Raw genomic sequence first — 14,722 nt, forward strand, 5'->3', positions numbered from 1 at the left:
ATTGCCATTAACTAGTTCAAATCAGCCAATTAAGAGGGTAGTGAGGCACTTCAGAGGTTGGTTGGGTACAATTGCATGAAAATCTCATTTGTGCCCAATTAAGTATAAGAATTGGACAAGAATGCCAGATGAATTTAATTGGATATTGTTCAAGTATTCAGGATGTTATGAACTATAGGTGTATTATTCTATCTTGTACTAAGTTTTACACAAATGTTTAGCTTGATATGGATTTTGCAAACTAAGCTATTGCATATAGTCAAAATGGATTTTGCCTGAAGAACCTGTTAGGTTTGAGGCAATGAAGAATAGGACATTGTCCACAATTGCAAAATGTTGGAGGAACCACAAGTCAAATTTGAAGAAGTATTTCCTAAGAAGAGGAAACAGAGCATGAGTACCACCAAATATAATTCCTGAAGATTATGAAGCCCTTGTTCAGTATTGGAATTTACCAAAAGCGAAGGTATTGTTCTATATTGATATGCTTTAATTGTTCTACATCATCATCAGAACATTCACATTCACATTGATATCCTTATTCTACATTGAATATCTACCATGAAAAATATATTCAAATAATACTTTTTTTAGATATGTAATTTTTTTGAATGTAGGATCTTGCTTTGGTAAACAAGAATAGTCGTTCCAAGTAAACAAATGTACCCACTGGTGGTTCAGAAGAAATGGTAATGACTTAATAATTATCTTGTAAATGACTTATTAGATTGTTCTTAAGTTTGTATGAAACCATTATTCCTAATTAAATAAATGTAATGACCATAATTTAGATAACAACGATTAGGCATCCTGTAAAGTGTGCAGATGTGTATGTAAAACTCCATCTTTGTAAGGATGGTATTCCTATTAATGCCAAAGCAGAAAGCAACATTGTAAGTAATATCATGATTTGCCAAGTGTAATATTATATCTATTAACATTGTTAATTTCTAATGTGCTATTGTATTCAATTTTGAATATTAGGAAAAAATCAACGAACTGTTGAATGAGCCCTCAAATCGTGTGCAGCCATTCGACCTTACTGGTAGTATTGCATGGGCACCAGATGATGTATATGCTCAAGTGTTTGGTAATGAGTGCAATGGTTGTGTTGGAGGTGTAGGATTTGGCCCAACCCCAAGTATGCATCCTACCAAGAACACTTCTACAATTGCTCAAGTAAGAAGCCAAGAAAGGGATGTTAAAGTGACTCAGTTGAAGAATCAAGTGGCTTCTTTTACGGAGAAAGTGAATCGTTATGATAACTTGGAGGAGCAAATGACCCACTTGATGCAACTAATGCAAAATTAGCAAAATCATTCTTTAGAAGGTAGTCGGATATTAAATTTTAATATTTTAAGAATGTATTTGGTGTTTAAATTTTTTAAGTATAGCAACTATTATTTTGTTACTCAAAATGATTTCCTTATGAACTTATTAGATACTCTTAATTTGTATTTAGGGTGGTTTCGATTTAGATCATCTATCTCCAACTCCTCATAGATCATAGGCTTCCTCCCATCAAGAAACTAGTATATAGCAGTAAATGCAATGTTTTATGGACTCTATGAGTTATTACATAGTTGTTTTAAACAACCACAATTATTTTGGAACTATTGTACTTTGTTTATAATATTGTCATAGTTTGGGTGGTTTTGTATGTGTGTATGTGTGTGTGTAGGTAGACAAGTGTTTTGTTACAACCACATTTATTTTGGAAGTATTGTATTTTGCTTATAATATTGTCATAGTTTAGGTAGGTTTTTATTTTTATTTTTATTATTTTTATTATTTTTATTTTTTGTGTGTGTGTGTGTAGGTAGACAACTGTTTTGTTCAATTCAAGATGATACATGTATTGGTATTAAATATATATATATATATATATTTGAATCTATGTTTAATGTGTCACTATGTTAGTTTGGACATTTTTTATTGTGGAATATTGATGATCAATAGGTATATTTTAGTTGGGAAGTGATTTGGAGTGAGAAAGAGGTGTTTGGGAAGGTGAGAAGACAGAAAGGATCGAGAGAGATCAAGGAGAAATGAGAGAAATGTCGCGCAGACCCTATTTATAGAAATCTCAATTTCTCAATGGATTGAGAGGTGTTGAGAGCTGTCGAGCATTAAAATAGCAAGAATTAGCTATTGAGCAGCTATCGAGAGGTGTCCACAGCAAAAAGGGCTCGATGGATCGAGAAGCTATCAAGCATCTATCAAGCATACAGAAACTTCCTCGATGGATCGAGTAGCTGTTGAGAAGCTATTGAGATTGAATCTCAAGAATCTCAATGGATCGAGATTGCAATAACAGCTATCAAGAAAGGAAGCTGAAGAGTTCGATAGATAGCCTAGCTGTCGAGAGGTATTGAGAAGCTGTCGAGATTGCTTAAAAACAGTTTTTCAAAGAAGAGAAAAACACAAACATGAATGCAATCAAACATGCTACTAAACCAAAGATCCAAAAATTATTTTAAGCTCTTAAAAACATCTCTTAACAAGAAAAATGTCAAGCACTTAGATCCAATAACACACACACACTAAACAAGTCTAACTAATTTTATATTTTAAAAACAAGTTAAGATAGTTTAGTGAGCATACATTAACACATGTATTCCTTGTGATGGCCAAATCACATTGTACTTGCACATGTATCAAGAGTAGCAAAGAATATTGTGTGTTGTGTGTGAAAAACATTGCAAGATTGCATAGGCGTCTCTATATTATGACAATTTAAAATATGAGAAAATCACTTTAACTCATACACAATCATAACTATTTGATGGGATTTGAGATACATCCTATAACTCCCACATCTCCTAAAAGACAAGCTTGCAATCATATATAAAGCATTTTAATTCTTTTTTCTTTCATTTTTCATTGTATATTTTTCCTTTAAGCAAACCATGCATGGGTATATAAGAGAAAGAAAAGAAATACCCAATGATGTTAAACTTTTGACATTGCACTTATGCTATGCCAAAGCATACCGATGTTATTTCATGATTGGCGGGCAACAGTGGTGAGATGGTTATTTATACTTTTCTCTTCGGATTTTCTATTCCTTTCTTTCAAAAAGAGTGATACGATTGTTAAGTACAGGAGATTACTTAATCTTACTCATCACAAACATGAGCCACAAAACGCACTTGCTTAGTTGTGCATAGAGATGCACATCTAAGCTACATAAGATAAATAGTTTAGAAAACTTTGTTTCAATGGTCATCCAAGGTACACAAGTACCAATGTACACAAACACAAATTGTTTTTGTATTTTTTTTATTCTTCAAAAAAAATAATTAAAAAAAAAAATAAAGCAAAACTGAAAAAGAACAAACAAAAACATGTTAAAGAAAGTAATGCATAAAACTAGATTGACTAAAAAAGAAAGCAAAACACACAAGTAATGCAAAATCAAAAACAAGAGAGAGAGAGAGAGAGAGAGAGAGAGAGTAAATCACTTGGAGCCTTTTTCCTTCCACACCTTGGAAGAACCTTTCCGTTTTGCAAACCCTTGATCCGGCGGTGATGGGAAAGAATTGAAACCGTTAAAGATCAAAAGGAACATGAGAGCTTTGAGTAGATCTCCAAGAGGAGCAAATGAGGATGGAAACTTATTTTGGTTTCTCGATGAGATCAGACTATTGCTCTGTTGAGTGGCTAACCACTTGTAACAATTAGGTCGAGTATATCCAGCTGCTCTACAGTGATGACATAGATGTTGCTTCTTCTGTTTAGGCTTTTGAGTGTTTCCCTTCTTAGCCCTAGGGTTTTCTTCTTTATCCTCTATCCATGACAAACAGGAGTCAATGGATCACATAGCAAAGATTAACCCTAATCAGAGTGTGCCTACTCTGATACCACTTGATAGGCCAAGAATGTATTGACCCCTTGTGATGAATTAACCAATTAATTAGCCAAGTTAATTAATTAATTCAATTTGCATACAATAAGCGCGGTAGCACAAAAAAATCACCAATTAAGTAAATATGCAACAAAAAATAAATTGACATGGTGATTTGTTTACGAATGGGTAAAACCTACACGGCACAAACCCCACCAGGTGATTTTGAAGTTACCACTCCCGAGAATTCACTATTATCACAACAAGCGGTTACAAATAAAGGAATCCCAGTACCTTATACCAACCTACAATTGAACCATTAGCCCAATATCCAATTGTACTTATTATGTAGTGACGATCTCTCCTTTTCAATGCACAGCTCCTAGTATGTGACTAACCAATTCGATGCGCGAATCAAGTACGTGGCTTATTCACCAACTTGAGAAGAATCTTGGCTGTAAAGTTCTTCAGTTCACCAACACGATGAAGATCTCGAAACTCCTTGGTTATAAAACTCTACGATGTACAACCATAGTAGATTCTTGAATAGAAAGATAAACTAGGGCATCTGTCTCCAGTTCATAATATGCTTGTGAAAAACTTTTGCATTGAGTTGCATCCCCTGTGACGACCCTTAAAACAATCCTTTATATGTTTAGGGTAGTGAGAAAAGAAAGCCCAAACATCTATTCACGGATTGGAGTAAAATCAAATCTAAAAAACTGATTTTCATAAACCTCGATAGATACCCTATCCATCAAGCAGTTTCAAGCATCGGGCTTAAACAGTCATTTAAACCTCAATAGATACTAGCTGTTAAGCTTTAAAAACAAGCACTTCTTCACTTTGATAGGCCAAAAAACGTATTGACCACTTGTGATGAAATTAATTGATTAATTAACTAAGTTTATTAATTAATCAAATTAACATGCAAACGCATGGCAGCACAAACAAATCACCAATTAAATTAAATATGCAGTGAAAAATAAATTGACACGGTGATTTGTTTACGAATAGAGAAAACTTACACGGCAAAAACCCCACTGGGAATCTATTATTATCACAACAAGCAGTTACAAATAAAGGAATCCCAGTACCTTAGACCAACCTATAGTTGAACCCTTACCCCAATACCCAATTTGTACTTATTGTGTAGTGACGATCTCTCATTTTCAATGCATAACTCCTAGTATGTGATTAACCAATTCGATGTGCGGATCCAGTACGCGGCTTATTCACCAACTTGAGAAGAATGTTGGCTGCAAAGTTTTTCAGTTCATCAACATGTTGGAGATCTCGAAGCTCCTTGGTTATAAAACCCTACGGTGTACAAACATAGTAGATTCTTGAATAGAAAGATAAACTAGGGCATTTGTCTCTGGTTCACAATATGCTTGTGAAAAACTTTTGCATTGAGTTGCATCCCCTGTGACGGCCCTTAAAACAATCCTTATATATGTTTAGGGTTGTAAGAAAAGAAAGTCCAAACATCTATTCAGGGATTGGAGTAAAATCAAATCTGAAAAAACTAATTTTCATAAACCTCGATAGATACCCTATCTATCGAGTAGTTGTCAAGTATCGGGCTTAAACAGTTATTTAAACCTCAATAGATACTAGCTGTTGAACTTTAAAAATGAGCACTTCTTCACTTTGATAGGCCAAAAACGTATTGACCCATTGTGCTGAAATTAATTGATTAATTAACTAAGTTTATTAATTAATCAAATTAACATGCAAACGCATGGTAGTACAAACAAATCACCAATTAAATTAAATATGCAGCGGAAAATAAATTGACACAGTGATTTATTTACGAATGGAGAAAACTTACACGGCAAAAACCCCACTGGGAATCCACTATTATCACAACAAGTAATTACAAGTAAAGGAATCCTAGTACCTTATACCAACCTATAGTTGAACCCTTACCCCAATACCCAATTGGACTTGTTTTGTAGTAACAATCTCTCCTTTCAATGCACAACTCCCATTACGTGACTAATCAATTGCACGAATCCTAGTATACGACTTCAATCACCAACTAGAGAAGGTTGTTAGTTACAAAATTCTTCAGTTCATCACATGATGAAGATCAAGAAGATGCTTGGTTACAAAACCCTACAGTGTACAAACACAGCAGCTTCTTCACAAGAAAGATGAACTAGGGCAAATTCTGTCTCCGGTCACAATTTGCTTAAACAAACTTTGTTCAACACTTGTGCAACTTGTGTCTTTGCTTACGGCCCTTAAAATAATCTTTATATATGTCTAGGGTTGTGAGAAAAGAAAGCCAAAACATATAATCACGGATTGGATGAAAAACAGTCTTGGAAAATTGAGTTTCATAAACCTTGACAAATACCTATCTGTCGAGTTGCTGTCGAGCCACGAGTTAGAACAGCTCTTCAAGTCTCGATAGATGGCTAGCTATTGAGCTTTAATGAACAACACTTTTTGCACTTGAATCTTGGACAGACTTGCATGACTTTAACCCTTGAACTTAAAACAAGGTTTCTTGAACCATCAAACATATCCTAGTTCTACCCAAATACAAGTAAAGTGCATTTTGTCAAAGAATTAGCCAATTACATAAAATAGTGACATATGTTCTTAACATGTGAAACACATATGTCCTAACACACTTGATTCTTGGATAGACTTATATGGCTTTAACACTTGAACTTGAAACCTTATTCCTTGAAGTATTAAACACATCATAGATCTACCAAATTACAAGTAAAGTGCTCAAGGAATTAGCCAATTCTATAATGACATATATGTTCCTAACATGATTCTCATATGTCCTAACGCCTTTTACGTTGTGAGCAAAGTTGAATGAATATAAGTCATTATCTACTCACGTAATAAAGTAACATAAGATTAAATATTGTCATACTAAAACAATAAGAATCGAAGCGCATACTTAGAAAAAATGTTGTTTGTTTAATTCTAGAATTTTGTTACATTCGAAGTTTGATCAAAGACTATATAATATTAATTGTCACTCGTATCCATCCTCATTTATTTATTTGGAATCATATCCATCCATTTGGCAATATTGAAAGACGTAATCCGCAATATACACTTTCAACTCTCTGTCTTGGAGTTTATGTTTCACTTCGAACTATGTCTTTGTTTACTCCAAATTACATATGATATTTACTCGAATGAAGGAAGACAAATTTTATTTATTTTTTAATTTGTTTTGATGGTGAAGACAAATTTTATTAGTATTATAACAAATCCAGCTTCCAAGATTTTGTCTCATATGAAAGTGTATTAAGTATATGATTCAGTACTAGTATATATTAACATATTTTATCAACAAAACAGTACTATATGTTGTCTACAAAAAAAGGCACACAAAACTTTTTTTTTTTGAGAAACCGCCCCAGGAATAGGGGGGAAGGCACACAAAACTAAACTCACTTTCTACTTCTTGTGTTATAAAACTATGTTGGACTGCGAGTGGAAGGAATACGGATTCTTTATCTTTGCTATTATTATTCTTCGCATTGATTAAAAGAACGTGTCTTTAACCTTAAAAAAAAAGAACGTGTCATGTCAGGATTCATTATTATTAATAAAGCCACGAAATTATCTTTGGATCCTGAGATAAAGAAAAATATTATAAGCGTTCTACTTAACTTTTATTAATTATCAAATATACACTAGGTACGTAAAGTGAATAAAAATATATAATATATGAAAAGAAAAAAAAAAATCATCACATTTTAATTTGACCACCCAAAGATAATTTCCCAGCTCTAACGATCACTGCCAGTCTTGAACAATACTGAAATGACACGTTCTACTTCTATTTAATCAAGTCGTATGTAAACGAATAATAACAGCAAAGAGAAGAATACTTCCACCGTTCCAAGAAACTCTCAATTTTGTTAGATCTAGAGATAGATATTAGAATTGATTGGATGTGGTTCAATTTGTTATGTTTATTCTTAAATATATGATAAGATGATGTGACATATTGAAATTAGAGTGTAAAACTTGAATTTTACACCTCATTCTTAGAAAATTTAATCTCTTATATAATACTGAATCGTGTACTTAATACACTTTCATATTCGACAAAACATTGGAAGCTGGATTCGTTTTATTACGAATGAAATTTGTCTTCGTCTCAAAAAACAAAAATCAAAAATGGTTTCGCCTGAGTAATATGTCATTCAGCAGTAGTATGTCTACTTCTAGGCACAGAGTTGAATGTCAATATATATAACCGATCGATAAGTCTTTCAATATTTGTCCTTTGTCTGCGATTCTTATTGTATCCGTGAAGTCTAATATTAAGTTAATTAGTTTTCCCCCAAAAGAAAAAATGTTAATTAGTTTCATTCTTTAATCTTTTATTTTACTTAATTAGTTGAGGAAATAATCAGCTGACTTTTTTGTCCACTTATAACAAGTACTAATAGCTTACCATTTAAGAGTTATTTTAAAAATATTATAGACTTAACATTTCTCATTTAAAAAATCAATATACCATTTAATTCTAATGCTAAAACATCAATTCCTAAAAAGCTTTTAAAGAATCTCGGGTAAATTACAATTTACTTTCTTAAACTATACCTCATTTCACACTTACCCTCCTAAACTATGTAAATGCATACTTACACTCCTAAACTATACCTCATTTTACACTTACCCCCATAAACTATGAGAATGTACACTCTAGCCCCTTAAATTATACCCCATTTTACACTTATCCCTTATAAACTATATCTCATTTTACACTTCCCTTTTAATAGAGATATCCAAATTAACTGCAATAAAATTACATCCTTGGAGATTCTTGAGGAAATTACACTTTATCTCCTAAACTATACCTCTTTTTACACTTACCCCTAAATTATATCTTGTTTTACACTCCTAGAAAAGTATGTATTCTTATAGTTTTTTTTTTTTTTTTTTGGGGGGGGGGGGGTGATGGCCCCACTTTGCCCTAGTGTAGGTCCGTCCCTGGTCCCTTCAAAAAAGAATGTGATTAAAGTCCCAGGTTTTTACATGGCAAGGAAGCAAGCTGGTTCGGCCATGGACTGTGATGATTCAGTCCAACCTCCGGTGGACCAGGTTGTTATGGTAGAAGAAACACAGTAGGCTGACGGAGACAGAAACAACCTTAGGAAGCCGAACAGTCTAAATCCAGCAAGTACTGTTAGCCAACAAAATACGTTACATGAGGAGCAGCAAGATGCAATTAAGGAGAATCATGAGACCCCAATTACTCCTTCAGTTTCGGACAGCATTAAGAACCAAAATAATGAGTACGTTGTGGAAATTAATGTTGAGCTGGCAGCACTTATGTCCGAAAATTCAAAGCAGCCAAATCCTATAGTAACTGAACCGCGTGCTCCATATACTCCCTCAAACTCAAACTGGGTTAATGAGACACATGCATCCCACTTTAAAGAGTCATGTGACCGGATTAATGACACAATAGCCAACCATCTTAATGAGCCACGTGATGCCCATGAGGCTGTTAAGGTTTCACTGAAACATGAGCACCTTCGAGTGCTCCCATCCTGGACCCGCCGTGCAAGACAAGGGGTTCCCACAAACAATGAAAATTTTGAGTATAGTTCAGGCCAAAAAAGAAGTGCTAGCATATGTGAGTTTCTACTAGAGTTACCAAAGAAGCGAGTACAGGTTTCTCAGGTTGAAGATGGTGCCTATTTTGAATTGGTGGAGGCTGGTTCCCAGCCCNAAAAAAAAAAAAAAAAAAACTTAGTACAGAAAAACCCCAAAAAATTAATTTGTATAAAAAAAACCCAAAAAAGAATTACCCATATTCAAGCCTATTCCTTAGCCCGTGGCCTCTTTAAATGCTATCAAAACCCTAAAATTATCTTTTAACAAATTTCAAACCGCCCAAAAAATTAAAACAAAAGACAAAATAAAACATGTCTATGGTTACTATGTGAACACCTTCCATATTGACTGTATCCTCATGCCACCATGCCACCAGTCACCTTGCCATGTTTTCATCTCATCGTCCGCTTGACTCCTACTCTAGTCCGGCAGTCCTTGGCATCTTTCTCTCTCTCTCTCTCTCTCTCTGTTTTTCACTTCCTATTTCTCTCAAGGAGTGTTACGTTTACTACTCTGTTTTTTACTCTTTTCATTTATTTGTTATTATTATTATTATTTTTTTTTTTTATAGATGTTCACTGCTCATCTTTACTTGGGAGATATGTTTGTTGATACTGTTTTACAGCTATAAGCCTATAATTTTTTATTTTTTATTTTTTATTTTTTGATACATAAGCCTGTAACTTTCAACTTTGACTGACTCTCTATGTGTCAATTTGGATGTAACACAATTGTCAAGCTATATGTTTGATAATAAATAATATGTTATAACAACTAATAACAATTTTGTTCAGTGTATGTTACATAAAATATATGAGATATAATAGTGTTATGTATTTAGATTGGGAATGATTTTTTTTTTTTTTTTTACTTAAGAGTTTTGTTATATTTAGCTTGTTCCCCGCAGGTAAATTTCCTTGCTCTGCCACTATCTATTATACCTTTTTTTCATTATACTACATGTCGTTCATAATTAATGCAGCTAGCCTTTGACCACACCTTGAAAGCACGGGTGCGCCTCTAGGAGCGGCGCACCCACGCCCCCCCTGCACGGACACGACGTGCGGCTGTTGACACGACTGCACGCTCATCCGTGACAATTTTTTTTTTCCCATTCGGCCTGATTTGGCCCTATACGATCCCATTTAGGCCAATTTGTTCTGGAACGGGCCAAAACATACCCTGAATCGATCCGATTCGGGTTGAAATAAGTGTTAGAAAAAGTAATAAATAAAAAAGTGCATCAAAACTCTCTTAATTGCTCCAAGGATATAATCATTGAAGTAGCATTAGAATTTCCACAAAGAGCATGAACAATATCAAGTGAATCTCCTTCTAGAACAAAGTCCTGAATACGTATATCCTTAGCAAATTCCAAACCAAATTCAAAGGCCTTTGCTTCAACTTCAATAGCTACAAGAGGACACCAAAATTTCTTGCTAAGACCTACAATAAAATTTCCAACATGGTCTTGAATTACAGTCCCAACTCCAGCTTCTTTTTATCCTTAAAAACAGCTCCATCTATGTTAACTTATATAAAGGAAAAGATAGAGGCTCCATTTTGAAACTAGAATTTGAGAAGGCTTCATTTGGGACTTCAACAGCTGCCCAATACTCCTCCAAGTAGTGAGTACACCATAGAATTAGTTGCTTCCCATTTTATTTTTAGTAACATAACCTATTTGAAAGTCACATAATTTGCATAAATGACACATTAAATCATCTAAATAAAATAATTTTGAGGGTCATTTGAAATGTCAGATAATAAAATTAAATATTTATTTCAACCTGATGACGAAAATTTTATCCATAATTAAAAAAAAAAAAAAAAAGTTAAATTTTTTTTTTTTTTTGGCATTGAACATGTGTATTGAGACTATATATCAGCTGCATGTTTGTAAGTTGTAACCAACCAAACGCGGTTACATTTAGAATTTGGTTTGACAAATGAAAATTACCGAATTTGTTGAATATTTATCTATACTTGCTTGTGAAGTTGTGAGTATCAAGAGTTCCTTATGCTGACTTGCTAAAAGTTCTTCCACTATACATATATTGAATTGCTAGAGTCTGAACTCTGAACCTATTTCCATGTATTTGATGCACTTCTGGCTTTGGTTGCTAAAGTCTGAATTTGAACCCAACTTTTTTGTAGTATGATTTTGACAAAAGAGCTCTTTTCTTCAAAAACTTGGTAAGCGGTCCTATCATCTTGTCTGGCCCGATGCCTTATCCCCTGCATGTGTAAGAGTATGTGGATTTCAGAAGAATCTTCTCCTTTGTAAGGATTCCGAAAGCCTTATCTCCCTGTATGAACGATACTTGTCAATACTAAAGAAGACACAAACTCGTGATGCACGCAAGGAACAAATTATGCTTATAATATGTTTCTTATTGATAAGGGGTGTTTTACAGCGCTGATAAACTCGTCCATAGTAGGTGAAGTGCAACGACCCTAACAAAGTCGTCAGCCTCATCAACACAACCATAGCGCAAGCAATGATGGGATAAGATCGACGGTCCCATCCTAAAGTTGACGGCAACACCTTTTTATTCAACTGCCACCCAAAGATGATGACTTCAATATGTAGATGGGGATAAGCAGCTGGCGGGACACGTCGAGCAAGCTGAAGGGAATAATAGAACCTCTGATGAGTCTGGCATGGCCTTACTTGGCCCACACTCATAAGCATATAAGGAAATATCTTGTGCACCATGCTCAACCCTAATCAAGAGAGTCCTATAAGGAAAGAACTCCACAAAATACGCAAATTAAAGAGGATCTCTCCTACAAGGAAACACCTTCTTAACCAAGGCACGAATGTCAACCTACACAACTATAAAAACCCCGAGACCCTTACAAACTGAGGTACACATAATTTATTCCAGATTTGGCACTTTAAAGTTGTGAAAAGTTCTCTGACTTAACCTTCGAAGGGTCTTCGGTCGGTACCACACTGGTACCTTCTAGGGTTTTCTTTGTCTTTGTTTCACAGGTCTTGTTTTGAGCACGTGAGTATTGTGCAGCTTACTGACGATTTTCGACATCATCAGTTGGTGCCGTCTGTGGGAAATTGAGATTTGTAAGCCATACTATCGCTTCCCATACCAAGAGTTGCATGGTGCTCACTCACTCGATGGTAACCGCTAACGATGCTTAAGGAGACGAACCACGCACAATCGCCCTCGAGAGACAAGTTCAAACTCTTGCTGTTGTCGTTAAGCACCTCACTAAACAAAACTATGACCTGGAAGAACAATAGCATCAAAAGAATGCTAACCTTAATACTTAGGAGGAAGACCAAAAAGGCACCAGTACTGAGAGAAAGAACCAAGAAGGGTTGGAAGGTAGCAACGCCCTAAGCAAACCAAAATGACAGGACACAAGCCGGCCATCCATCACTGATATGGTCCAGCCTCATATAGTTGCCGAGATGCAGATAATGAAGGAACAAATGGACTTTATGATGAATGCCTTTAAAGGACAGGTATCTAGTGACCTCGATGACTTGGTCCATTAAACTAATTTGCCGTTCACAGCATTCGTCACTTCATTCCCCTTTCTACCAAAGTTTCGTATGCTGTAGATGGAAAACTATGATGGATCTAAGGACCCTTAGGTCACTTGGACTCTTTCAAGAACCTGATGCATCTATAGGGGGTGCTAGATAAGATCATGTGCAGAGCTTTCCCCACCACACTGATGGACCTACAAGGATCTGGTTCAATAGGCTGATGCCCAACTCCATTAGTACCTTCAAGGAGTTAATAGTCCAATTTGCCTCGCACTTTATTGGGGGACATAGGTATAAGAAGTCTACTGCATGCTTGATGAACATTAAGCAGTGGGAGGACGAGACGCTGAGATCTTACATAACCTGCTTTAACAAGGAGCCCTTTCGATCGACGAAGCAGACGACAAGATACTCGTGGTAGCATTCACCAATGGGCTACAAAAGGGTAAGTTCCTATTTTCTCTATATAAGAACGACCCAAAGACTATGTCAGATGTGCTTTATAGGGCAACCAAGTACATGAACGCGGAAGATGCACTATTGGCTCGAGAAGAGAAGCCCAAGAAAAGAGAAAGACAGGAAGATATACGGCCGGACTGGGGGCAAAAGATGGCTAGGATTAGAGAGGGTATGTTTTGGCCCGTTCCAGAACAAATTGGCCTAAATGGGATCGTATAGGGCCAAATCAGGCCGAATGGGAAAAAAAAAATTGTCACGGATGAGCGTGCAGTCGTGTCAACAGCCGCACGTCGTGTCCGTGCAGGGGGGGCGTGGGTGCGCCGCTCCTAGAGGCGCACCCGTGCTTTCAAGGTGTGGTCAAAGGCTAGCTGCATTAATTATGAACGACATGTAGTATAATGAAAAAAAGGTATAATAGATAGTGGCAGAGCAAGGAAATTTACCTGCGGGGAACAAGCTAAATATAACAAAACTCTTAAGTAAAAAAAAAAAAAAAAATCATTCCCAATCTAAATACATAACACTATTATATCTCATATATTTTATGTAACATACACTGAACAAAATTGTTATTAGTTGTTATAACATATTATTTATTATCAAACATATAGCTTGACAATTGTGTTACATCCAAATTGACACATAGAGAGTCAGTCAAAGTTGAAAGTTACAGGCTTATGTATCAAAAAATAAAAAATAAAAAATAAAAAATTATAGGCTTATAGCTGTAAAACAGTATCAACAAACATATCTCCCAAGTAAAGATGAGCAGTGAACATCTATAAAAAAAAAAAATAATAATAATAATAACAAATAAATGAAAAGAGTAAAAAACAGAGTAGTAAACGTAACACTCCTTGAGAGAAATAGGAAGTGAAAAACAGAGAGAGAGAGAGAGAGAGAGAAAGATGCCAAGGACTGCCGGACTAGAGTAGGAGTCAAGCGGACGATGAGATGAAAACATGGCAAGGTGACTGGTGGCATGGTGGCATGAGGATACAGTCAATATGGAAGGTGTTCACATAGTAACCATAGACATGTTTTATTTTGTCTTTTGTTTTAATTTTTTGGGCGGTTTGAAATTTGTTAAAAGATAATTTTAGGGTTTTGATAGCATTTAAAGAGGCCACGGGCTAAGGAATAGGCTTGAATATGGGTAATTCTTTTTTGGGTTTTTTTTATACAAATTAATTTTTTGGGGTTTTTCTGTACTAAGTTTTTTTTTTTTTTTTTTTAAATTTTTTTTTATTAAGGTTATTATATACGACTTCAAAATTTTGAGGGCC

This window comes from Quercus suber, unplaced genomic scaffold, assembly GCF_002906115.3.
Source record: "Quercus suber isolate HL8 unplaced genomic scaffold, Cork oak 2.0 scaffold_289, whole genome shotgun sequence".
Taxonomy (NCBI): Eukaryota; Viridiplantae; Streptophyta; class Magnoliopsida; order Fagales; family Fagaceae; genus Quercus; species Quercus suber.